Source organism: Ornithorhynchus anatinus, chromosome 5, assembly GCF_004115215.2.
Source record: "Ornithorhynchus anatinus isolate Pmale09 chromosome 5, mOrnAna1.pri.v4, whole genome shotgun sequence".
Taxonomy (NCBI): domain Eukaryota; kingdom Metazoa; phylum Chordata; class Mammalia; order Monotremata; family Ornithorhynchidae; genus Ornithorhynchus; species Ornithorhynchus anatinus.
Genome location: NC_041732.1, coordinates 51,995,528 through 52,022,212, shown reverse-complemented (window position 1 = coordinate 52,022,212; position 26,685 = coordinate 51,995,528). Strand labels below are relative to the sequence as shown.

At 41.3% G+C, this 26,685-nt stretch overlaps 1 long non-coding RNA gene across 2 annotated transcripts in view; it reads right to left on the bottom strand.

The window, feature by feature from the left end:
* LOC120638380 overlaps window positions 1-26,685 on the bottom strand; it is a 133,561-nt gene that overhangs the window by 20,310 nt on the left and 86,566 nt on the right. For both annotated transcript variants that reach the window (XR_005660018.1, XR_005660017.1), the window contains exon 2: window positions 22,922-22,951. This is a non-coding gene — a long non-coding RNA (uncharacterized LOC120638380). The remainder of the gene's footprint in view (window positions 1-22,921; window positions 22,952-26,685) is intronic.

Below are 26,685 nucleotides of genomic sequence, written 5' to 3'. Positions count from 1 at the left end.
GGAGAAAGTGAAAAAAAATATTTAAAGGTTTCTGTTTAAAGAAATACCACTTTCCATCTTCTCTTGCAGTGGAAAATCCTAAATTGGCTAGGGTAAAGGTCCTGGGGTGGAGGAAAAAGGGCTAATAGTAAAAATAGTAGTAATAACAAATATCATCATTATTATTATTATTATTATAGTATTGTTAAATGCATACTGTAGGCCAAGCACTATACTAAGATCTGGGGTAGATACTAATCAAGTCAGATGTGGTCCCTGTCCCATATGGGTGCCTCAGTCTAAGGGGGAGGGAGAACAAGTGATGAATGTACATTTTATAGTTGAGGAAACTGAGACCCAGAGAAGCTAAGTGACTTGTCCAAGTTACAGAACTGAGATTAGAACCCAGATCCTCTGAATCCCAGATTCATGCTCTTTCCCTAGGTCAAACTGCCAAAGCAACAGCACTGTAGAATGCTGGGTTTGCCGAGGACTTAAGCAAATATGTGTGGAATGGTTTTCCTCAGCCTGACCCAGCCTGAACAAGTTAGCTGAAATTTCCTACATCAGGAACCTCACAAGTTACCCCAATGATCTCATTCCTGTTGCACTACGTAAAACTAACCCCACACTCTCAGAAATGATTTCTTCTAGGCCATATTGGAAGCTTCGACCCTTCAACCAACCTGCCTTCAGTTGACTTTCCTCAGTTCCCTCTTAAACAGGTGGCTCAGTTAAAAATGTAATTCTAAAAAGAATACTAAAAGGCTGGAAGAGAGGAGAACTGAAATCTGTAGGCGAAAACAGGAGTCAAATGAAACGCAGAGGATGTGTTTATTTCCATCCTGTTACAATTTCCGAGAATTTGGTGACCTTGGAAGAGAAATGTAGAAATTTAGAGCTATGAGAGAATTGGTTAGGCCATCGCCTAAGGAAATGGAGTTACTTAATAAGAAATAAATTAGAATTAAAGTAGTTTCTCTTACTGGGCCAGATTCTGCCCTCTGATTTGCACACGGAACTCCCACGCAAGTAAGTGGAGGGTTTTTCATTAATACTTGAGGGCAGAATTTTGCTCCTAGTGTTTTCACTCCTGAAAAGATAGTGAGTAAGAATGGCACTGGAGCAAAGGGCATTGAGGAATGCAAGATTCCAAGGGGCAGGAAGCTGTACCTGGTTGAGTCTAGTAATCTTTGAGATAGAAAACTGTTGCTGAAATAACTGGTCCCTGTTAAGTAAAGGACACAAGCTTCATTTTCACTGAGCTTCAACTAAAAAAGTATCGTAACTGTTCCAAATTCAACCCTGTCCTGAGTATTCTGGAGTTGTTACAACATTTCGTGATCATTTAGCTCCTAGGGCTTATATTTTTTTCCTCAGGATCGTAGAAACATACTGTGTTTGTCTCCCACTATAACTCCTGATCTATTCCTTTCTCAATAATGTAATCTTCAGCTTTTCCTTTCTATCATTTCAGGCAAACAGCACTGCAACTATAATTGCAATTTCCTCAAAATTATTGACCAAAATGTTTCCTATGGAAACACCAATCTTGATGATTCATCACAGCAAAAGGTGTTTTTGAGATCTCTAGTACAACAATGCGTTCGGGTATAATAATAATAATAATAATAATGATGTTGGTATTTGTTAAGCGCTTACTATGTGCAGAGCACTGTTCTAAGCGCTGGGGTATATACAGGGTAATCCAGTTGTCCCACGTGAAGCTCACAATCTTAATCCCCATTTTACAGATGAGGTAACTGAGGCACAGATAAGTTAAGTGACTTGCCCACCACACATGTATTTACAATCAGTGTACTCCATTCTTCCATAATGTGGTTTTCACTCTACATTTTGGCTTGAAGTTTGTTAGGGAACTCTGTGAGCCTGTTGAGATACAGTCCCAAGGTGCTGGAAGAAGCAGCTGTGCACATGTGTGTGGTATTGAGGACATGAGTACTACGTTCTCCTTATCACAGAGTTTTGTAAGAAGCGGGCACGCCACGGGTGAGGGCACTGTGGTGTGCCTCCTTCTGTTGAGATCTTAGAGATACTTCATTCTGTGGGCACATTCTACACCCATTCTTCCTCCCAGGTGTCTTGCAATGCTTGTGGCTCGGCCTAGAGAAGCAGTATGGTGTAGTGGATACAGCACGGGCCTGGGAGTCAGGAGGTCATGGGTTCTAATCCCGCTCTGCGATTTGTCTGCTTTGTGTGACCTTTGGCAAGCCTGTCTACTTGTTTTATTGTCAGTCTCCCCCCTTCTAGACTGTGAGCCTGTTGTTGGGTAGGGATTGTCTCTATCTGTTGCCGAACTGTACTTTCCAATCGTTTAGTACAGCGCTCTGCACAAGGTAAGCACTCAATAAATACGATTGATTGAATGAATGAATGGAGCCACTTCACTTTTCTGGGCCTCAGTTACCTCATCTGTAAAATGGGGATCGAGCCTGTGATCCCCATGTGGGACAGGGACTGTGTGCGACCCATTTGCTTGTATCTATCCCAGCGCTTAGTACAGTGCCTGGCACATAGTAAGCACTTAACAAATACCACAATTATTACTGGGAGGCAGACAGGAGAATGTGGATGACTCAGGCCAAACCATCACCAATACCACAAAATCAGGATGAGCAGGGCATGTTCTGCTGACAGTAGGCCATACCTTTCCCCTCCTAAGGGGATGGGGACTGTCTTAAGTCAGGACCACGGTCTTGCTGCTTCAGTTGCCGCTCTTCTCCAATGGTGGTAAGAGAGGTACCTTTGATGGCTCAGCTTAGATGAGTCATTTGACCCAGGGCCACTGCAATTTGGACAGAAGTGACAGCAGTTGACACAAAATGCCCATCCTGGATTGGTTATCACCACTTCTCTCAGGGGTGATGAAAATGGTCTATGGAAACCAATAGCAGAAGATAAATGGCCTTTCTCTGCTCCCTTCTTCTCTCTCCTTGTCCCCACTGGCCCTCTGCCTTCTCATTCATTCATTCAATCGTATTTATTGAGCGCTTACTATGTGCAGAGCACTGTACTAAGCCCTTGGAATGGACAATTCAGCAACAGAGACAATACCTGCTCAATAATGGGCTCACAGTCTAAACGGACTCCCACTTTCTCTTCTTGTTCCTTTCTTGTACACTCATTCCATCCTATTTCACTTCCCTCTCTTCTCTTGGTCCTCCTTCCCTGTCTCTCTGCCTCCCTTTTGGTCTACCCTCTCTTAAGGCTCTGCATCCCCTCTAGGCCCCATCTAAAATACAAATAAAGTTTACAGTGATCCGTCCTAACTCTGTTACATGTTTAAAAATAAAAATGGGGAAAACATTCTAGAGAGGCTACATAGTGCCAATTTCAGCTATAGAACTTATTTACAAAGTAATGCAAGGCACAACTCATTATATTTCAAATGATTGAGGGCTGAAATTGATAATTTGTTCTTTCTTTGTTTGCATAGAACTATACATTTTCTTTTTTCAGAAATAATAATGAGAGCCATCTGACCACAATCTTGTTGAAATAAAAATAGGAGGTACCTCATTTTGGAAACAGTTCTATCCACTTAAATTCACATTTTCAAACAGAAGATTTTACAAGATCTCTGGAAATGTGCTAGATACTCTTTCCTTATCATGTCTTTTCCAATTTTACATGAAATAGAAGTTGTAAATAAGGAAAAAGTAAAGAATAATCTAAATGCCTAAACAGTAACCCCGTTGTTACTAAGACTTTGGGTATACTTTAAAATGAAAACACTAAAATCTCTTCAAAACCTATAAGAATTATTGTGGCACTGGTCAGTAGTGTATCTTTTTTGCTGGCATTTCTGTAGTGTGCTAAAGATTTTGGACAATTGCACCAAGATATGTCACTTCATTCTTAGAACTGTCTTTTCTGATCTACTGGGTACCGGGACAATTTAAAAACAATAACTCTTCCAACCGATCACATTTGGAAGTTGCAAAAATGCAAAAAACAGATCCTGAGACCTCTATTATTGAGAAATCAGAAATATTTCAATTCTCAGTCACTCAAAACTTTACATTCAACGTTTCAGTGTGCAAGGAGAAAGTAAAGTCTTGACCATATGTAGCTCTGCTATAAACTGAGGACAGGTGGTAATATGGATCGTTCACAACATTAACTCATTTTGAAAAATCTGCCCACTAATTACAAGGGCTTAGGTTATATCTTCATTACCGATAACCATCAGCAGAGAAGTTGAATTGATCAGTGAAAACACAATTTTATGCCTTTCAAATTACCCTTACAAATTTAATAAATGTGGATTCTTACTGCACGGTCCTTCCAGGAGCTAACAGACACTTCATTCCTATTATTTGGTGGTTTTTTTAATAGTAATTCTGGATGGGAAGTTGTTGTGACCTCTCTGGTAAGTAACCTTGGGCATAATGAGACTAGCTAAATGTGTTCAAATTAACACTGGCTTATTTAGATTGAGACCCCAGAACTCAAATCCCAGACCAGTGCTCTCTCCAGACAAAATGTCTCTTTTAAAATTACAATCTTCCATTTTCTTTATCCATGGCATGTGACAATGTGATTCCTAAATGGAAATTCAAGTTAAACCACAGATAATACCTCTTGCAGATTTTTAACAGACAAAATCAACCGGTAGGGATTTGTGTCATTTATCGACTCTGCTCTCTTAAAAAATCAAGAATAATAGTGGTAAAAGAAGTTTTTAACAAGGAGGAAAACCCTAGACAGTTGTCTCTAGGATGCTTCACCAGCGCTTCAAGGACAACCAGGAAAGGAACTGCTATTTGAGGCAACTTCATTATAAAATCATTTTTAATAAGCGATCTTAACAAAGAGAGGGAATACTCTTGTGGAGAAGCCCCCAAGGGACCTAGAGGCTGCCCAGTTAAGTTATTAGGATGTTACACACAAGGGACTAAACAGCTATTTTATTGGCCTCAGGGGACAGAGTTTAGTTTTCACCTGTTCTCTGGAGACATTGGTGTTATCTTGTCAGCTAACACCAGATACGGGTTAACAATCAGCTATTTGTCTGTCCCTACTTTGTGAAGAAAACCGAATTTTTAGTTTAGTCAACACAGAAGGATAGGGCAAGAGAGAGCCAGATAATTGAACTTGATGAGGTTCATTATGCTGAGGATTAAGGATCGGCAACCAATAAAAGCATTCCTCATTTATGACCTGTTTTCCTTTTAATGAAGCAGTGTGAAGTCTTTCTCTCACATTTAACACATACAAACACAGGAAAAAGGAGCATAATTTATATTGATTATGCTTCCTAGATGAAGAGCAGCATGGCCCAGTGGAAAGAACATGGGCCTTGGAGTCAAAGGACCTGGGTTCTAATCCCAGCTCTGCCAGTTGTCTGCTGTGTGACCTTGGGCAAATCACTTCACTGTGTCTCAGTTTCCTCATCTGTAAAATGGGGGTTCAAAACCTGTTCTTTCCTCCACTTGACTGTGAGGCCCAAGCCGGGCAGACACTGTGTTCGACCTGATCAACTTGTATCTATCTCAGTGCTTAGAACAGTGTTTCATACATAGTAAACACTTTACAAATGTAACAATAATCATAATGAAGTAATAATAATATGAAGATGGAGTTCTTTGTGTTGTTCAACACTGCAGCTTTACATTGTCCATTTAAACAAGGTCTGAGCAGGATTTTAAACTGGGTTCATGTTCTGGTACCACTGGGCTCAGATCCAGTCACCTTAAAAGACGGATGGTTCCTTGAATTCCCCAAGCTGTTACTGGCAAATTAACAATACAAACAGAAGCAAGGCAAACTTACAAATTCTAGTCAAAGAGAATATTTATGTTTTAATGCACCATGTTACTCATTTCATGTTCTTGCTTTTACACATTCATTGGCAAAAACTGAGTTAGAAACTGGATTCTTAAGATGTGAGAAAAATAAAAGCTAGACATCATCTTATTGTATAACTAGAACACCATTCATATTCCAGAATCAAGTTGAAAGGCATTCTTAAAGGCTTATCTTTATTAGGGATTAATTTGTATTTTAAGCCTAAATCATTCTGATCATTTGTGTGTGCATATAAACCTATTAAGGAACATCTTCATCAGTGCCAACTATAAATGTGTGACCTTGGGCAAGTCATTTAACTTCTCTGGACCATCATTTTCTCATCTGTAAAAATAGGGATCAAATACCTGTTCTCTTTCCCTCTTATGAAGGATAGGGACAGGGACAATGTCTTACCTGTTTATATTGTATCTACCCCAACATTTCAGTGCAGTGCTTGGCACACAGTGAGCACTCTACAACTACCATGGTTTTCCTTATTATTATTGGCTTTATCAATGTGGTAAGAGTTTAACCTATGTATCCGATTTGTACATTCCAAGCGCTTAGTACAGTGCTCTGCACATAGTAAGCGCTCAATAAATACTATTGAATGAATGAATGAATCAGCTTCTTGTAAGGAACCTCAAAACATTTCACCTACCAGGGAATGTGTCTGCCATCTGTGTTGAACCGTATTCGCCCAAGCGCTCAGTACAGTACAGCACATAGTAAGAGCTCAATAAATACTACTGATGAGGATCAACATTATCATTTCATTTAGGGTGGCCAATGACAGAACTGGTGAATATCAGACTTACCATTGCTGACCCAGAAGTAATGGATATACGTCATGTGTTCCACGTGAATTGCACAGAATACTCTAAGATAATTTGTAATATTTTTTGCAACTGCATGGAACTCTAGGGTGTGACTCTAGGGTCATTCTTCCCTGAAACTCACCGCCCCCCCCCCCCAGTTTCTATAAATAGGGGAGTCATTTTCTAGCCATAGGACTCAGTGGCATGAGCTGAAGTAGAAATGCACTAGATATTTAAAATGAAAATACCATACAAAAAGGTGGCCAGTCCCACGTTAACACAACTGAGGGCTCAGATCAGCTGAAAGCTGTCTGATATACTGCTCACTGTGTAAGGAAACAAGTGGCGTAACGGACAGAGCGTGGGCCTGGGAGTCAGAAGGTAATGGGTTCTAATCTCGGATCTGCCACTTGTCTGCTGTGTGACCTTAGGCATGTCACTTCACTTCTCTGTGCCTCGGTGACCTCATCTGTAAAATGGGGATTGAGATGGTGAGCCCTGCATGGGACAGGGATTGTATCCAACCCCAATTTGCTTGTATCCACCCCAGTGCTTAGTATAGTGCCTGACACATAGTAAGCGCTTAACAAATACCATCATCATTATTATTATTATTATTATTATTATTAACCTCATTCTACCTTTAAAGCATCAGGACTATAGAAGGTCTATATCAATCCACATTAAAGCTTTAGAAAGGGAATACTATTCAGCTGTACATTTTGTAACTGCTCATTAAAACTTGAGGCACCATAGATTTTGGGTCAGTAAGGATTGACTAAATGATGTCTACAGTTGTTCAACTAGTCATTCTCTGACCTCCAAGTTCCCAAATAATAACAATAATAATAATAATAATAATAATAATAATAACGATGGCATCTGTTAAGTGCTTACTATGTGTCAAGCACTGTACTAAGCACTGGGGTAGATTCAAAGTAATCAAGTTGGACACAGTTCTTGTCCCACATGGGGCTCAAAGTCTTACTCCCCATTTTGCAGATAGGTAACTGAGGCACAGAGAAGTGAAATGACTTGCCCAAGATCACACAGAAGACAAGTGGAGGAGCCGGGATTAGAATCCACCTTCTTCTGACTCCCAGGGCCATGCTCTATCCACTAGACCATGCTGCTTTTCACCTATTCCTGTTCCCACCAGACTACATGCCCCTGGTTAACTAGGAATTCACTTTTGGTGCAATTTTGTGCTTGAACGACCAAAATAACATTGCCACTTACTACATAGTGTCTGGACGACCATGAAAACATTCACCCTACAAATTAGTTTCAAGTCAAGTTCCATCCACCGAGATAGCTGGTTTATCCCAGGATTTGAATAACTTCTCTTACATTATGATCAGGAAACACATTTTCTCATTTCTGAGTTCTGTGCAGAACACAGAACACTAAGCTCTTGGGAATGTATAAAGGAACGTCCAATGGGCAGCAGTTCCATCTTTGAAAAACACCCAATCCAATAGTGTAAGCCAAAGGATATAACTACCAAATCATCACCATCAATAACATCATCGAGCATGGCTTAGTGGAAAGAGCACGGGCTTTGGTCAGAGGTCATGGGTTCAAATCCCAGCTCGGCCACTTGTCAGCTGTGTAACTTTGGGCAAGTCACTTAACCTCTCAGTGCCTCAGTTCCCTCATCTGTAAAATGGGGATTAAGACTGTGAGCCCCACGTGGGACAACCTGATTCCCCTGTGTCTACCCCAGCACTTAGAACAGTGCTCGGCACATAGTAAGCGCTTAACAAATACCAACATTATTATTATTATTATAGTTTGAGCATCTTCTGTGTCCAGAGCACTTGGGAAGATAGAATACATATATAAGGTATGCTCCTGGCTCTTGAGAATTTGCAGCCTAATGGAAAAGTATGCTTCTTCTGGGCGGGGATCATTTCTACCAATTTTCTTGAATTGGACTTTCCAAATCATGTGCTAAAGTGCTCAATGTGGGTGGCGTGACCAAGAAGGTGGGGGATTGATTAGTCAGGGGTTAGTTCTTGGCTTTTTAAGAGAGATTGTAGGTGGAGAAGGATATTGTTTTGTGGATTTGGGTGGGTTGAGAGGGAGTTCTAATTAGGTAGATGGAGTGAGCAATGGGTCAGAGACAGGTAAGTAATGAGCAGGGAGTTCTTAGGAAGTTAGTTTGGGAGGAGTCCAGAGTGCAAACTGTGGGATCGTGGAGGAGACGGGATAGGTAAGAGAAGCAGCTGGTGGAAAGTCTCAAATCTTAGAGTCAGGAGTTCTGTTTTATGCAAGAAGTAATGGGTAGCCATTGGATGTTTTTGCAGAAGGCTGTGCATCCAAGCTGTATTTTAAGATAATGATATAGGCAGTTGTAAGAAGATGAGAGATGATGATTCCCTGAGAGTTGATAGAGTGAAGAGGACAGAGGCTTGAGTCAGGGAGAACAATTAAGGAGGTCATCACTCTGATCAAAATGGGCCAGGCTGGTAGTTCTAAAACAGGAGATAGGGTAGAGCTAAGAAATATTTTGAATGGACAGTCAGCAGAATTTAGAGGCAGACTGAATAATCATGATAGTGGAGTCAAGAGACCCCAAGGATATGAGGATCGCGGAAGGGGAGATGGGTGATTTTGTCAACAATAATGGGTAAAGTTAGGAAAAGTTAGCCAAGAAGCCAGTTCAGGAGGGAAGAGGAGAAGCCCACTTCTGGATATTGACTTTAACATTCTGGCTGGTCATCCCAGGGGAAATTTATTGGCAAGTTGAAGTACAAGGATGTTAAGGAAGTGAGAGGGCAGGGCTGGAGATGTAGATTTGGGTGGTAACGAGATGTGGATGTGAGCTTCTGGAGAAAATCAGTGTAGAGCTGGAAGAATACAGGACTCAGGAAATGAGCCTTGCAGGAAACTCAATGACTAAATGAGTTACAGTTAGAGGAAGGTGCTAGAGGAAGGTGAAGAACTAGCTAATAATAATAATTATAATACCGGTGGCATTTGCTAAACATTTACTATGTGCCATGCACTGTGCTAAATGTTGGGGTGAATACAGGATAATCAGATCAGATACAGGCCCTGACTCACAGAGGGCTCACCATCTACGGGGGAAAGAGAACAGGCATTCTCCCATTTTAAAGAAGAGGAGACTGAGGCACAGATAAGTGTCATGCCCAAAGTCACAGAGCAGGCAAGAGTTGGAGCTGGGGTTAGAACTCCAGACTCTTGACTCCCAGTCCTGTGATTTATCCACTCGAGACCACACTGCTTCTCAAAGAAAATGAAAGGGCAAGGAAAAGGAACCAAGAGGTATTAAGAGAAGCTGGAGAGGACTGTGTTGAAAATTCCAAGGCCAAAGATTTAACCATAAGGAATTCCCTGGAGGCCTTAAATTTCTTAGATATCTTTTCTGTTAGTTCTGTCTGACAATACTAGGCAGTAAGGGCTGGTCTGATTTCCCAGGAATGAATCAAGGCTATTTTGCAATACTGCAAGGGCCAGATATATATCGAGGGGGCTCTCTTATGGAGAAATAAAACCGCTCATTGAATGCTGAAAAATTGAGAACTTCGAACAAAACGCTGGCAGAGATGAAGGCAAATTATAAGTGACAGGTCTACATTGCTGTTTATGGATTTAATTCCCTGACAGTTGACAGGATTCCCCTGAAACAAGTATTTAGTATATATCCTGCAAACACTTCTGCAACTGTTTCAATTGTGTGACATGGTTCCGGCTCAGATGGAATTTAGGATGAAATTAAATGCAGATATCCTATTTGAATAGTCTATTGGCCACGTTAAAACCCCTCAAAGTACCAGATGTAGGAGGTCTCTGTAATATTCTTTAATGTGGTAAGTTTATTTTCCTGTTTACTTCTTCAGTGGAAGTAGTGTGAATTATGTGAGAACTAGACTACCTTTACAAAGATAAGCACCTAGGGATGTCTCAGTTGAGAACGCTTCCTGATGTTAAAGGGATTTGAGGGGATTTCGTGATTTTAAAGCACTGAGAATGCTTTCATGATCTCAAGGGCATCGGATTGATGATTTAATGGAAAGATCTTGGGGGTGGGAGTCAGAAATTAAGGTTCTTGTCCGCATCCATCACTGTTCTGCTATGTGACCTTGACCAACTCACTTAACTTTTCTGGGCCTCAGTCTCGCCACCTGAAAATTGGGGAGAAGATACCCGTCTTTTCTCCTTTTAGACTGTGAGTCACATGTGGAATAGGGACTGTGTCCAATCTAAGGAGAAGCAGCGTAGTTTAGTGGAAAGAACACGGGTTTGGGAGGCAGGGGTCATGGGTTCTAATCCTAGCTCTGCCCTTTGTCAGCTGTGTGACTTTGGGCAAGTCACATAACTTCTCTGGGCCTCAGTTATCTTATTTGTAAAATGGGGATTACCTGATAATCTTGTATCTAGTGCTAACCTTATATCTATCCCAGTGCTTAGAACAGTGCTTGGCACATAGTAAGTGCTTAACAAACACTATCATCATTATTATTGTTATTATTATCTTATAGCTAACCCAGCATTTGAAACAGTGCTTGGCATATAATAAATACATCAGGAAACAGAAGCAGCTTGGCCTAGTGGAAAGAGAACAGGCCTGATAATCAAAGAGCCAAGGTTCAAATCCAGGCTCTTCCACTGCTCTACGACCTTGGGCAAGTCAATTCACTTCTCTGTGCCTCAGTTCCCTCATCTGCAAATTGGATGTTAAGACCGTGAGCTCTATGTGGGATAAGGACTGTGTTCAACCCAATTATCTTGTACCTACCCCAGTGCTTAGTACAGTGCCTGGCACATAGTAAGCACTTAACAAATACCACAATTATTATTCATTCATTCAATCGTACTTGAGCTGCAGAGCATTGTACTAAGCGCATGAGAGAGTACAGTATAAAAATAAAGAGACACATTCCCTGCCCAAAATGAGCTTACAGTCTAGAGAGGGAGGCAGATGTTAATATAAACAAATAAATTTCAGATACTTACATTATTACTATTAGTTTTGCAAGACAGAAGCATTTTAGGACTGCAGTTTTGTATGCTTGTTATATTAATTTTGTATTTGTACAGGTGAGTGTGGGGCCAACGTCTAGATCTATATAACACTTATGGTAGCCAACCTAACCTTGTGTATGTTGCTGAGAGAACTGGGCCTCTCACTCATGCCATATCTGACTTCTTGAGTGGCATCAACAACATTACAGAAGTGGCATACTTTAGCTGACAAGTAGGATCACCAACATTATATCCCTGGAATGCAGTTACACACTAGCATGGATGCCACGCTCCTCACATCACGCTTTTGCTGGGCAGAAGTATCAGAGAAGTGATAGTTGAAGCCGTGGGAGCGAATGAGTCCTCCTGGGGAGTAGATGTAAATGGAGAATAGAAGGGGACCCAGAAGTGAACCTCGAGGGGCCCTCAGAGTTAGAGGGTGGGAGGCAGAGGAGAAGCCACGTGGGGCTCACCGTCTCAATCCCCATTTTACAGGTGAGGTACCTGAGGCACAGAGAAGTGAAATAATTTGCCCAAGGTCACACAGCAGACACGTGGTGGAGCCAGAATTTGAACCCACGACCTTCTGACTCCCATACCTGTACTCTATCGACTACACCGTGCGGCTTCTCAGAAGACAGACCAGTTCAACAGCAATTAAAAATGGGGGGATTCTTAGAGCAGAAACTTTGGGAAGATGGTGATCCTTAGAGGCAAAATCAAATACAAGGATAAACACTATGGATAGAATAATGGCTAGCAGATCCCAGGAGCGGCCTCACTGACGCCCAGGAGGATCTCCCCGACTGCCCGGCAGACGGAGAAGAGCTAATGTTTGCAGCGAGGACAGTTCCCCCAAGGTTGCCCAGTAAGTATTCCACTGGTCCCAGGCTGGTGTACTAGAGCGTGATTGCAAGCGGCATGGCTTAGTGGATGGAGTGCAAGCCTGGGAGTCGGGTTCTAATCCCGACTCAACCTTATGTCTGCTGTGTGACCTTGGGTAAGTCTTTTCACTTGTCTGGACTCAGTTACCTCATTTGTAAAATGGGGATAAGAGTGTGAGCCTCAGGTGGGACAGGGACTGTGACCAACCTGATTGACTTTACTTACCCCTGTGCTTAGAAAAGTGTTTGGCACATAGAAAGCGCTTAACAAATACCATAATTATTATTGTTATTAAACAATATAATCAGAAAACAATTTAAAAACATGACAATTTAGGAAATGCCATTATTGGGTGAGAACAATGATTTAACCACCCCAGTTTTTGGGTCCCCAATGATGGAAAATTTTTCTTGGAGTACCCATATAATGAAAGGTCCCCTTGACATCCATCCTAACTTTCAGACCAGCACCTCTAACATTTTCAACTTTATCCTCCACATCTCCAAGTTTCCCTCTAGTAATGCATCTCTTGTCCATGTATTTGTTCAATTCCCTCCTGAACCTGCTATGTTTAGCTTTCGTGACTTGCTATATTAAATCCCATACACTTCCCAAGTGAAGAAATGTTCCCTTTTGTGTCTGACATCTCTGCCAGATTTTTAAATCCTTAAGGACAAAAGTTGTGTCTATTTAATTCTACTCTCCTAAGTGCTGATTACAGTGCTCTACATAATGTGTGCTCAATAGATACTTTTGATTGGTTTACTGATGAACTGATTGTTTTGAACACTAATCAAGCGGCAGTGAATTTTCTCCCATCCTGCGGCTGTGGAGTTTGTTGAACTTCAATTACTTGGAGCCCTGTCCACATCCTTCATAATTTTACTGACTTCAATCATGTCCAACCTTGGCCTGCAACTCTCCAGACCTAGGATTACATTCTCTCATCATTGAAGAACTTCTTCATTCCCCCGATCATCTGGTAGCCCTTCTTTCAAACTTCTCCAGTTCTAAGCAGCTTGGCTTAGTGGATAGAGGAAGGGTCTGAAGGACCTGGATTCTAATCCTGTGTCTGACTCTTGTCTGCTGTGTGACCTTGAGCAAGTCACTTCACATCACTTCATTTGTTTTGTTTTGCTGTCTGTCTCCCCCTTTCAGATTTTGAACCCACTGTTGGGCAGGGATTGTTTCTAGCTGTTGCCAAACTGTACATTCCAAGCCCGGCACACAGTAAGTGCTCAATAAATATGATTGAATGAATGAATGAATGCACATCTCTGTTCCTCAGTTTCCTCCTCTGTAAAATGGGGATTAAGATTGTGAGCCCCATGTGGGAAAAGGACTGTGTCCAACTAGATTAACTTGTATCTACCCCACTGCTTAGAACAGTGCTTGACAATAGTAAACACTTAACAAATACCATTATTATTATTACTTTGTCTTTCCTAAGACACTCTGTGGAGAGGATTGTCTTTTACATGTGGGTCTTTTCATCCATATCATTAAATGCTGTGAAATCCTAAGGGCCAATAGCTTCTTCTCCAAACCTAAGCAACAGCTCTCTGACCATACATACACACAGACAACTGGCATAAAGACCACGGCCTTTCCCTAGTTTTTAAGAAGACACAGCATGTACAATGACAAGGTGAGCACCTCATCATTACCTGGGGACTATTTAACATTTTGGTGGTCTGTTGGGTGACTTTGGTGACTTTAGTCACTAAGGAAGGAAATGGGGAGATGTGAACTGTCCCACATCACACCATACTCTCTACTAGCAGTGTTGTCTAGTGGATAGAGCTTGGGCCTGGAGTCAGAAGAACATGGATTCTAATCCCAGCTCCACCACTTATCCGCTGTGTGACCTTGGGCAAGTTACTTTTCCGGGCTTCAATTACCTCATCTGCAAAATGGGGATTAAGAATGTGAGCCCCATGTGGAACATGGACTGTGTCCAACCTGTTTAGCTTGTATCTACCCCAACGTTTAGCACGGTGCTCAAAACATAGTAAGTGCTTAACAAATAGCATTTAAAAGAAATATTCCCAGTAACTCCATCCCTGAAAATGGCTACTTGGCACAAGCAGTGTGGCTTAATGGAAGGAGCACGGGCTTGGGAGTCAGAGGTTGTGGGTTCAAATTCCGGCTCCGCCACTTGTCAGCTGTTTGACTTTGAGCAGGTCACATAACTTCTTCTCTGTGCCTCAGTTACCTCACATCTGGAAAATGGGGATTAAGACTGTGAGCCCCATGCGGGACAACCTGATAGCCTTGTAGCTACCGCAATGCTTAGAACAGTGCTTGGCACATAGTAAGTGCTTAACAAAAGCCATCATTACTACTATTGCCTAATAATGTTGGTATTTGTTAAGCGCTTACTATGTGCCAAGCACTGTTCTAAGCGCTGGGGTAGACACAGGGGAATCAGGATGTCCCACGTGGGGCTCACAGTCTTAGTCCCCATTTTACAGATGAGGTAACTGAGGCACAGAGAAATTAAGTGACTTGCCCACAGTCACACAGCTGACAAGTGGCAGAGCTGGGATTCGAACTCATGACCTCTGACTCCAAAGCCCGTGCTTTTTCCACTGAGCCATGCTGCTTCTCTTTCCACTGAGCCATGCTGCTTCTCACTGCTGCCTAGTGAAATGAGCACAGGATCGGGATGAATGAATGAATCAAACAATCAGTATACTGGGCGGGGAACATGTCTACCAACTCTGTTATACTGTACTCGCTCAAGTGCTTAGTACAGTGCTCTACACACAGTAAGCAGTCAATAAATATGATTGATTGGTTGACTGATCGATACTACATGGTGAGCAGTGTACTGTGCTTGAGGGAGTGTAAGAGAATTAGTAGATGTGATCTCTTCCCTTAAGGATCTAACTCTGTAGTAAGGTAAACAGATACTGAAGTACATATGAAAGAATAACAACAGAGTATGAAGGGTGTGTACAGAGGTGGTACTGGGGTGTGGTGTGAATACTCAGATGCTTAGTTGGTACAGAAATACTGAAGTGGTAGCTAGGGAAATATTAAGGTGGGGAGATAAGGAATAAATCAGAGAAGGACTCCTGGAGGAGATATGATTTCATAAGAGCTTTGAAAATGGGGAGACCAGGAGTCAGGCCAACCAGGTTCTTATCTCAGCTCTGCCACTGGCCTGGGTCCCTCAGTTTCCTACTCTGTAAAATGGAGGTGTTATCTGTATTTCCTACCTCTTAGATCTTGAACCCTGTGGGGAACGGGGACTGATAATCTCATTTTTACCCCCAACCTCTGAAACCCAGTAAACACTTGATAAATGAATACAAATGTATTACCATCATATTCCCAATTACTTGAAATTCTGACCATATAGATATTTGGCTTGGCAACTTGGGAATTTTCCTGGTTTTTCAGAGAGCCCTTCTGATTTGTCTCCCCAGGAGACTTCCACCAGGCTTTCCAATGGGCTTACCGGTGCTTCGGTTTCCTAGCTGTGAGCCCTTGAGTCACAAAGCACATCAAAATAAAGCTCATAACCTAACACAGGACTCTTGATTTCAATCAGTTCCCATGAGGGAAAAGAGGTTTTATGGCCTTCTTCAACACTAAATGTTCTTTGGAAATGCATATGTCATGCAAAGAAACAAGAGGGTTAAACTATAGTCTTAAAATATAGTCTTAACTGCAGTTTTCTTTTTTTATTATTTGCAGAATTCATAATGAGTGAGGTCACAAGCTGACCTTTTGAAACTGGCACTGTCCGATTAATGGCGGCATTCCAAACGGGAAGAAGAAGATGGCACCACCCTCCTCCCCATATTTCCATTCTATTATGCCCAGCAAGACAATCTTTTGAGAGTCGGGTGGGTTTCAAGACTATATTTATTCCAAGTTTTAAAGGGACTTTCATATGACTTCTTCCCTCAACCCCATGGTAATGCAGTACCAGAGAGGTTTTACTGAAGGAAATTAAAATTAGTTCATCGTGAGTCACCTGGGGAGTGACACACATTGTCATAGCAACCCAGGAAGTACACAACTAAGCACCTTCTTGCTTGCTCTGCCCAAAAGGGTTACTGAGCTTTGTTGGGTTGGGAGAATAATGTGGGTGAACAGCAGGTTTGGGGTTGCAAAAGGAATCTACAATTGAAAAGAGTGGCCTGGAGGAAAAAGGAAAAAGGTTAAAAAAAAAAAAAGAAAAAAAGGTTATTTCGGTCTTTGGCCTCCCTTGTGTAAGTGGCAACATTTGTGACAAATGGTAGGGCTGGTTTTCTGGTATCGACAAATATCTATGGAGACTGGGCTGAGGCCTCTAAACTAATTTTCTCCAAGTCCAAATCAGAACCACGTCTCGAGGGGTGAAAGGTGAATACATTAACCTATTCCATTTTAAATCATTGTAATAACCAATTTTTCAGAAATGTATGAGTGAGATTACTCATGGTTTTAACCTCTCAAAGAAATATTCTGATTTGTGTTAAAAGGTTTTTAAGACCAAGATTTGAAATCTTTTTCATAAAATGGGAGCTTAATGTGACCTTTTAAGCACCGGTCTTTTTTAAATGGATATTTACACGTACCCAATAAAGAACTATATTTTAAAATGTATTTAAAACTACCACATTTTAGCAAGGCCATGTCTACTTTTCAAAAAATATACTTTAGAAAATCATGGAAATGTGCTTGTCCCACTCTACATTGGCTTCCTCACAGAGCAGTGAAGGATTAGAATGAGAAAAGCATTTTCTTTTCTATTGAAGGGGCAGTATAGGCTTATTCCTTATTCCTTGCCTCCCTACAGTCAGTAGTACCTGAGTAGAACTGTATTCTGAAATTAGGAATATTTGCACCGGTATCATTTTCACCTGGTGAAATCCCAGAAAATAGTCACCAACAAATCATTTCAGACAAAGGATACATGGCTTAGAACAGTGCTCTGCATACAGTGAGCACTCAATAAATACAATTGCTACTGTTAGACCTTTGCATGATGAGGTTGATCGTAAGCCTGCCTAGGAGGAGAGCCTAGGCTCTCAAATCCACTTATAAACCCAACGACAAATGAAGATCCCTCAATCCCAACACGACATATGCTCCGCAGTGATGAACATACTTCCATGGACTGTGCAGAGGACTCCATTTATGCCCCAGCCCAATTGAAGAGCACAGATAAAGGATATGGCAGTGAGCGGTGCTGGAGAGTGTAAGTATTCTATTCTTAGGAATAAGTCCACCAAGGGACAATGTACTGGCTGGTTATCTCTGGAGAACTACAGTGATTTCTGAGCACATCAGGCATATACGCAGAGAAAGTCACCCTGCCTGTCCATGCTGTGTACCTGAGACCTGCACCTTTGAGGGCAGATACCATATCTTCTTTATTTTCCAGATGAAGGGGGTGATGTGGGAAGGTATCTGGAAGGCATCTCTGTCCTCTCCACCTGTGAATGCCCCCACCTTACTTAGAAAGGAAAACGGGAAAGAGCTGTGAAAGTCTGGAACACCCCAAGAGCAATCTTGCTGGTGTCCACCAGATTACACCCACTGACAACTTCCATGAAGATAATGATAATAATGATTATTATATTTGTTAAGAGCTTACTATATTTCAGACACTGTACTATGCGCTGGGGTGGATACAAACAAATGAGGTTGGTCACAGTCCCTGTCCCATTTGGGGCTCACAGTTTCAATCCCCATTTTACAGATGAGGTAACTAAGGCACAGAAAAGTGAATTGATTTGCCCAAGGTCACACAGCAGACAAGTGGAGGAGCCGGAATTAGAACCCATAACCTTCTGACTACCAGGCCTGGGCTCTATCCACTAGGCCATGAAAATGATAGTCAAAACCACTCTGTGGGCAAGCTTTCTATAGATTCCTTCACTGACCATCAAATTCCCTTTTACTGTGACTCATTATAGTAGCATTACATTTTTTAATGTATTTGTTAAGCACTTATTATAATTATAATCTTGGTATTTGTTAAGCGCTTACTATGTGCCAAGCACCGTTCTAAGCGCTGGGGTAGATACAAGGTAATTAGGTTGTCCCACGTGGGGCTCAAAGTCTTAATCCCCATTTTTTACAGATGAGGGAACTGAGGCATAGAGAAGTTAAGTGACTTGCCCCAAGTCACACAGAGGACAAGTGGCGGAACCGGGATTAGAAGCCATGACCTCTGACTCCCAAGCCCGCGCTCTTTCCACTGAGCCACGCTGCTTCTCATGTTGGTATTTGTTCAGCGCTATGTGCAGAGCACTGTTCTAAGCACTGGGGTAGATACAGGGTAATCAGATTGTCCCTTGTGAGGCTCAAAGTCTTAATCCCCATTTTACAGATGAGGTAGCTGAGGCACAGAGAAGTGAAGTGACTTGCCCACAGTCATGCAGCTGATAAGTGGCAGAGCAGGGATTCAAACCCATGACCTCTGACTCCCAAGCCCGTACTCTTTCCACTGAGCCACACTGCTTCTCTATTATTATGTGCCAGACAGTGTACTAAGTGCTGAAATAGATGTCCTATAAATGGTTTAGGTTTATTAAAAATATCAGCACTGGGCTTCCTATAAAAATCAGCCTTTTGGGACTCCACCAGGTGCAAAAGGACCTTTTATTTCACAGCCCAAGTCAGTGACTAAAGATGTCTTCACATTCCTCAACGGCTGGAGATGTTCGGAGTCTTCCTATAAACTATGCAAATGGGGTTATCTTGCACATGAGGGTTTTTTTTTCCTTAAATCTACCACAGCAATATTTAATTTTTAGTTCATATCTGTATTTTCAGACAAAGAGAGTAACTGAACATATTAACAAGTGCCTCAACGACTCAGACTTCTGAGGTTCATGCACCTGCAGCTGTTGTACTTGTGAGCTAGCACATCAGCCTGATCACATACTTCATTCCAACATGTTCATTTTCAAGTGAAACCGTCTCTTTGGTATGGTCTTTAGGAAACCCAAATGAAAGTTTCTCTATCAGGGTGACAAACTGCTGATGATTATGAAGTCAGGTTTTGACTGCCTTTTTTCTGAATCTTGGTTGTAAGTGGAAACCTTGAGACAGGATGGAATGTGTTCGTACCCTTCACTGATAGCAGGGCTTTCTAAAGAAAGGATGTCTTTCCACCATTTCCTCTCTATCCAAACTGCTACTATGTTAATATACTCACTCATCCTATCCCACCTGCATTACTGCATCAGCCTCCTTGCTGACCTCCAAGACTCCTGTCTCTCCCAACTCCAGTCCATATTTCACTCTGCTGCCAGATAATTTTTTTTTACAAAAATGTTCAGGACTTATTCATTCATTCATTCAATAGTATTTATTGAGCGTTTACTATGTGCAGAGCACTGTACTAAGCACTTGGAATATTTAATTCGGCAACAGATAGAGACAATCCCCGCCCAGTGATGGGCTCACAGTCTAATCGGGGGAGACAGATGGACAAAAACAAGACAACGTAATCATGATAAATAGAATCAAGGGGATGAGCACCTCATTAACAAAATAAATAGGGTAATAAAAATATATACAAATGAGCACAGTGCTGAGGGGAGGGGAAAGGAAGGGGGAGGAGCAGAGGGAAAGGGGGCTTAACTCTGGGGAGGTGAAGGGGGAAAGGGGGAGGGATCACCCACTCCTCAAAAAACTCCAGTAGTTACCCATCCACTTCCATATCAAACAAAAAACTCCTCACCATTGGCTTTGAAGCACTCCATTACCTTGCCCCCTACCTCACCTCGCTTCTCTCCTTCTACAACCCAGCCCGTACACTTAGATCCTCTAATGCTAACCTTTTCACTATACCTCGATCTTGCCTGTCTTACTGCCGACCCCTAGCCCATGTCCTGCCTCTGGCCTGGCACGCTCTCCTTCCTCAAACCTGACAGACAATTACTCGCCGCCCCCTTCAAAGCCTTACTGAAGGCCCATCTCCTCTAAGAGGCCTTCCCAGACTAAGCCTCACTTTTCCTCATCTTTCACTCCCTTATGCATCACCCTATCTTGCTCCTTTCACTCTTCCCCTCTCCCAGCCCCACAACATTTATGTACATATGTTTAATTTTATTTATTTGTATTGATGTCTGTTCCCGCCATCTAGATTGTAAACTCAGTGTGGGTAGGGAATGTCACTGTTTATTGTTGTATTATACTTTCCCAGGTGCTTAATACAGTGCTCTGCACACAGTAAGTGCTCAATTAATACAGTTGAATAAAAGAATGAATGTCAAGACAATTTAGAGAATTCGACATTTAACATCATTCAATCAATTGTATTTATTAAGAGCTTACTATGTGCAGAGCACTGTACCACTTCTAGAGAGGTTGGGAATGGCAGGGCGGTGGGGTGGAGAGGGTTCCTCCAGGCCAGGTACCAGCTCATGGGCAAGGCTTCGCAAGGAAGCTGCCTGTGCCATGCCTGCCCTGTGGATGTATAGAGAACTTCAGTCTCTTGTACTAATCATCATGAGCTCAAATATCCACCAAAAAACATCCCCAAAACAAGGACCTTTTCTGGGTCTTGGGTATGCATGTGGGCTGCCAAGGAAAGCTGTGCACATGAGACAAAGGGTAAAACAACCACTATGGAGTAGCTGGAAAGGCTGAATTTCAGAAGAGTGAGAAAATCAGTTCTGCAGTCTTCAAACAAGCACCACTTCCACTGAACTGAAGCAATGTGCTATGATTTGCAAGATCAGGTCTAAGTCATAGACCCCTCTAAATTAAGGCCGATCACTATTCTCCAAGCAGTCTACAAACTTTGATGTGCGTTGCTTTACTTTTTTAACATTAGGTAACTGCCAATCCAAAATTTCAGCTACAAAGACAGCCCTACCCTAAAACAAATTTTCTCATCAACTCTAGGCTGTAAGCTCGTTGTGGGCAGGGAATGTGTCTGTTTATTGTTATATTGTACTTTCCCAAATGGTTAGTACAGTGCTTTGCACACAGTAAGCGCTCAGTAAATAAGAATCAATCAGTAAGGAACTAACTATCCCACTGTAATGTCACATGCATTTGAAAGAGTCTCCTAAGGAACATTATTTGTCTTGTTCTAGGTGCCATCTAAGTACCTCCAAATCTACTTGTAAAATGTACTCAAATACGCCTCAGGGATGGTGTGGGATATGGTTCCAGTCTGAAGGATTCATCACATTCTACTACAACATTCCATTATAATGCCTTTCTTTTAACACTCTCATCCGATAGTGCTACTGCATTTTAATAGCAATATTAAAGATAACAGCTTCAAAGTTTACCTGGCTGAAACAAAATTACCTTCCCCTCCCTTCGAAGCAATTATGGCCTGTTTCAAATTTAACTCAGATAATGACAGACTTCTTAGCACAAGATGCTTTTTTGCTGAACAGCATGTGAAAGATAACACTTTGGAAAGTATTATACTTTCTTAGGTACATGAAAATATGACTCAAAATCTTTCATTATTGGTACATATTTACACTGCTATGGAACTATATTTTCTCAATATTTTAAAACGTATTTAGACTGTTTTCATCAATTGTTTGGATCTTGGGAATGCACTTTGCATTTTTTTTCCAGAGGGGAACTCTATACTTTGTTTAAGGTCCTTTGGCAAAACACTATTTTCACAGAACCATTTAAGAGCTCTAACCAGGGTATAACAGTAACTTCAAGTTCCTTTGCTTATAGGGCTAAAGAAAATGCTGGCACTCGCAAACATAGCTTAACTCAACAATTTCAATGATATACTGACTTCATATTGTTATCCAATGACCAGTAGAACATCACAGTTCAGATTGCCAATCACAACACTTTTGGTTAAGAGTTTTTAAACAGATGGTGTAGAAAGCTGAGCTCTGCATGAAAGAGATTGAGTTTCATATGTGAGATTTTTTAAAAAAAAGGAAAAAAAACAGCATTCACCACTACATCAAGCTATCGCCGCCTTTTACCACAATCCCATAATGTTGTAACCATCAACTGTAGCCCCTGAATGACCCATCACTGCCTCTTCACAGACAAAAGTACATGCCAATCTAGTTTTTTGACCAGAGAAAGGGGGACGGAGACTATAGTCTGAACAAAATGAAGCTGATGTTCACAGAAAACATGCTAATCATTGCTAACCTGGACAGAGATTAACCAAGATTACCTGGTAACCTCCTTTCCCGTAGATTTCAAACTTTGTCTAATTAGTAGCAGACAGAAATAGCATTTACTGACATTGCCTTCATAACATTCACAGATACAGACTCATGGTATTGTGCATGGTTCAGAACCATCCTGCCTTAGGAAGTTCACAAGTTTAAAAAAATATGATCTCTGATCATGTGGGCAATTTGACGACCATCTGAAGTGCTAGTTAATCATCTGGGAATCCCACCAGCTGGCCTAATGTGAATTTCAAATCTTCCAAAGAGGTTCAATAATGATAAAAAAAAGACATTACTTACATGTATGTGTCTTCTTCGTTACAGAAATACCTGGAGGGGAAAAAATAATATCAAGTGTCAGAACGTGACCTCAGGGTACATTCTCTTGATTTCTATCATTCACGGTTAAATGATTTTCTGGCAGGTACACAGTTGCTACTATATAAAGAGAAATATTAAGAACGCTTTGATACTGCAATACGGGAAAGACACCACCCCAAATGTACTTTGGCTTTCAACAGTAATGACCCAATAAAAGACACCCTTATGTCTTAAAATATGTTAAAATATGTTGCCCTACCCTTATGTCTTAAAATATGTTAAAATATGTTGCCCTACTGCCTTGACCAAGACTGCCGACTATTACATTTTAAAAGTATACATTTTAAAGCTTTTCTGCTGGTTGACAATGCGTGAATAGTGCTAATTTATATCCTCTTTTCTTTCCCCTAAAGAAGGACTCACACAGATGCCATAGAGGTTTTGCTGGCCAGAAGTCTATTCCTGTCTTAGCGTTTTGAAAGAGAAGTGGTTGGGTGTAAAAGGCAAGTGATTGACAGTGGTCATAGAGAGGGCCTCTCTGTTTTTCTCCATGGCCAAGAACTTTCCCACACTTACCTAGCAAAACATGTCAACCTTTCCAGACAGAACAGATTTGGTCAACAGAGCAATTCATTTGCTATGGTTATTAACTTCAAGTTCCCATTTCAATGAAAAATGTAGCTCAGGGTCACTACACCAAAGAGCCACTTTTTGTCAGCGGGGAGGAGGGAAGGGGGAGAGAAGAGTAGAGGGAGGAAAGGACACCTCAACATATGTTGCAGTTAACAAGATTTGCTCATAAATGTACAAAAAAAGAAATAACTGCCAGCATGAAAACGAGGATGAATTCACGAGGCGTGAGGTGGCTCCCATGAAGTTTTAAAGGCGATTTAAAGACTGCGAATGACATAGAGCTAGGCAAAGCCCAGCATGTATTACCATGTAAAGATAACATTAGCTTTGCTAAATGTCATCTGAATTCATGCTTGAATATAAACAAAATTGCCTCCATTTCAGTAGATTACTGGTACTTGACTTTGAACTTTCTCATTATTTACGCTTCGCACTCCTTAGGGGGCATTTCTTATGAGCAGAGAAAAGGGTCAAAATTAATAAAATTCTTAAAAACATTTAGCTAGAGACAGAACTGAGGAAAAATCTTGTAGGTGGCTTTTTTTTTTTTTTGACTTGCAAGTTGTTAAGAAAGTGGACTATTTAACCTCTCATCCCCCAAAGAGTTGGCTCCTACATCAGACGCATTATCTTGTTATGGTACATGTCGTGCAGGGAAGAAATGGGTTGTAAAACTCCACTCTGAACAGGAAAATTTTGAGTTCGTAAATTGCACCCCAAGACTAAAAGTGCACATGTTCTCTCCCTGCAGCTTTCTAAAGGACTTATTTCAGGAATGTGAAATGACAAACCTTGATCAAAACCAAAATGCATTTTTCTACCGAGAAAAGCTATTGCTTTCTATCATGCTGTTTGCTTTAGGATCTGGAAGGGCTCTTCCTTAGTGCAGTTTTCTCCTGAGGGGCTGGCTTTGTCTGGCATGCGTGCTAGAATACTTTAGACCGATTTCCCCCTCTGGAAAGGTAGGCCACAAAATGCAAACTGAAAAGAAAGTTTGAAATCTGAATAGAATTTGCAACTCCAGTTCACGACACCAATGCCAATAAATCGATTCATTAGTGCTCTTTCAGCAGAGAGATATATGTATATTTTCTTAGAAAATAATGCCTTTGGCAAAATCACTTTGAAGAGAAAGTGCTTATGCTGTCACTCCTGATTATTCAAAGCCTCCTCAGAATTGGATTTAACACAGCACAAAACAGACCTATCTATATTCGCTGAGTGTGGAACTACTTTATACTGATATCCACAGTACCGAAGGAAACACCACTGGTTCTATTCTCCTTCAATTTTTTACCAAGTGTGATAAAGGCTTCTAATCCAACCGTCACAGGACTAGTCCACTGATCAAGTATTCTGAAAAATCTTTCCAAAGCAGCAGCCTGGTCTAGAGTTTCCGGCAACAGCCAGAGACTTAAAATTCCATTATATTGTTTCCTTGCACAACCTAGATAAGTCACTTAAACCGAGTCACGGAAAACTTATCTGAATAACAGGGATGCCGCTATTGAAATTATTCATTGATATCATAGGAGACATAAGTTTGGAAAAGATTGAAAGATCACTAAATCACATTTACCCCCTCCACGTACAGGAATTTCTGATTTAAAAAAAGGCATTAAGCCCTCGAACTTTACTTTTAAAATGCACCATAGGATGATAGTAATAATAAGGATGACATTTATTAAATGCTTACTATGTGCTAAGCACTGAGACAGACTCAAGATAGATTGAACATTAACTATGGTATTTATTAAGCCCTTACTTTACATTGTGCTAAGTGCTCATTAGACACAAATTAGACATGGTCCTTGGCCTTAAGGGGCTCAATCCAAGACATAGAGAGAGTAGGTGTCTTATTCCTGTTTTACAGAGGACTTGTCCAAGGTCACACAGCAATACTGGGACTAGAATTTGGGTTTCACAACTCCCAGTCCCCTTCTTATTCTACTAGGCCATCCTGCCTCTCTATCTTCTAAGATGCTTAATGCGCATCAGATAATGATCTCAACTATTGAAAAAAAACCCCAAAACCTATGCTCTCTTTATAACCAAAGGTAATTACTCATCATTTGCCCTATATGAATCAAGCAGAAAACCACTACAAGATTAGATTTGCTTACTCTACCAGAGTTTTCTTGATTATGGGTTGGATATGCTTCCAAACTATCATTCAAGGTGTTAAAGTAAGCGAGACCACTGAGGAGGCTTTCACTCCCGGGTAGTCGTCTGGGATCAGCACAGCCATTATTTCCCCAATCTAAAATGTCCTAAATCCAGTTATTAAATCCCACCGCTGCTCTTGAGAATCCTACTTTGCCCTGGGAAATATCAGTAAACTTCAAATGAGAAAAACTCACCTCAGAATGTTATTTCAGCTAAAAAAAAAACACCTCTAGTTCACATAAAATAATTGAGAAAAAATTATGTTAGCCTATACTTTAAGTGCACTTTTTATAAACATGGGCAGACACCATTTGCTTGAAAGCATTTTATTATGGTATATGTTAAGTGCTTACTATGTGCCGGGCACTGTTTTAACCACTGGGGTAGAGACAAGATAATCACATTGGTCACAGACCCTTTCCCACATGGAGCTCACTGTCTTAATCCCCATTTTACAGATAAGGTCACTAAGGCCCCACGAAATGAGGTGCCTTGCCCAAGGTTACACAGCAGACAAGTGGAAGAGCCGGGTATAGAACCCATGTCCTTCTGACTCCCAGGCCTATGCTCTTTTCACCAGGCCACACTGCTCCTCTGTAGCATATTGTAGAATCTCAGCGCTAAGAGGGAATCTGAGTGGTCAAATGGTCCAGATCTCTGCTTCCAAGCAGGAAAATAAGTAGATCACTAAGGACAAATGAGACGCAGCATGGCTCAGTGGAAAGAGCATGGGCTTCAGAGTCAGAGGTCATGGGTTCAAATCCCAGCTCTGCCGCTTGTCAACTGTGTGACTTTGGGCAAGTCACTTAACTTCTCTGTGCCTCAGTTACCTCATCTGTAAAATTGGGATTAAGACTGTGAGCCCCATGTGGGACAACCTTGTATCCTCTCCAGCGTTTAGAACAGTGCTTTGCACATAGTAAGCACTTAACAAATGCCATTAT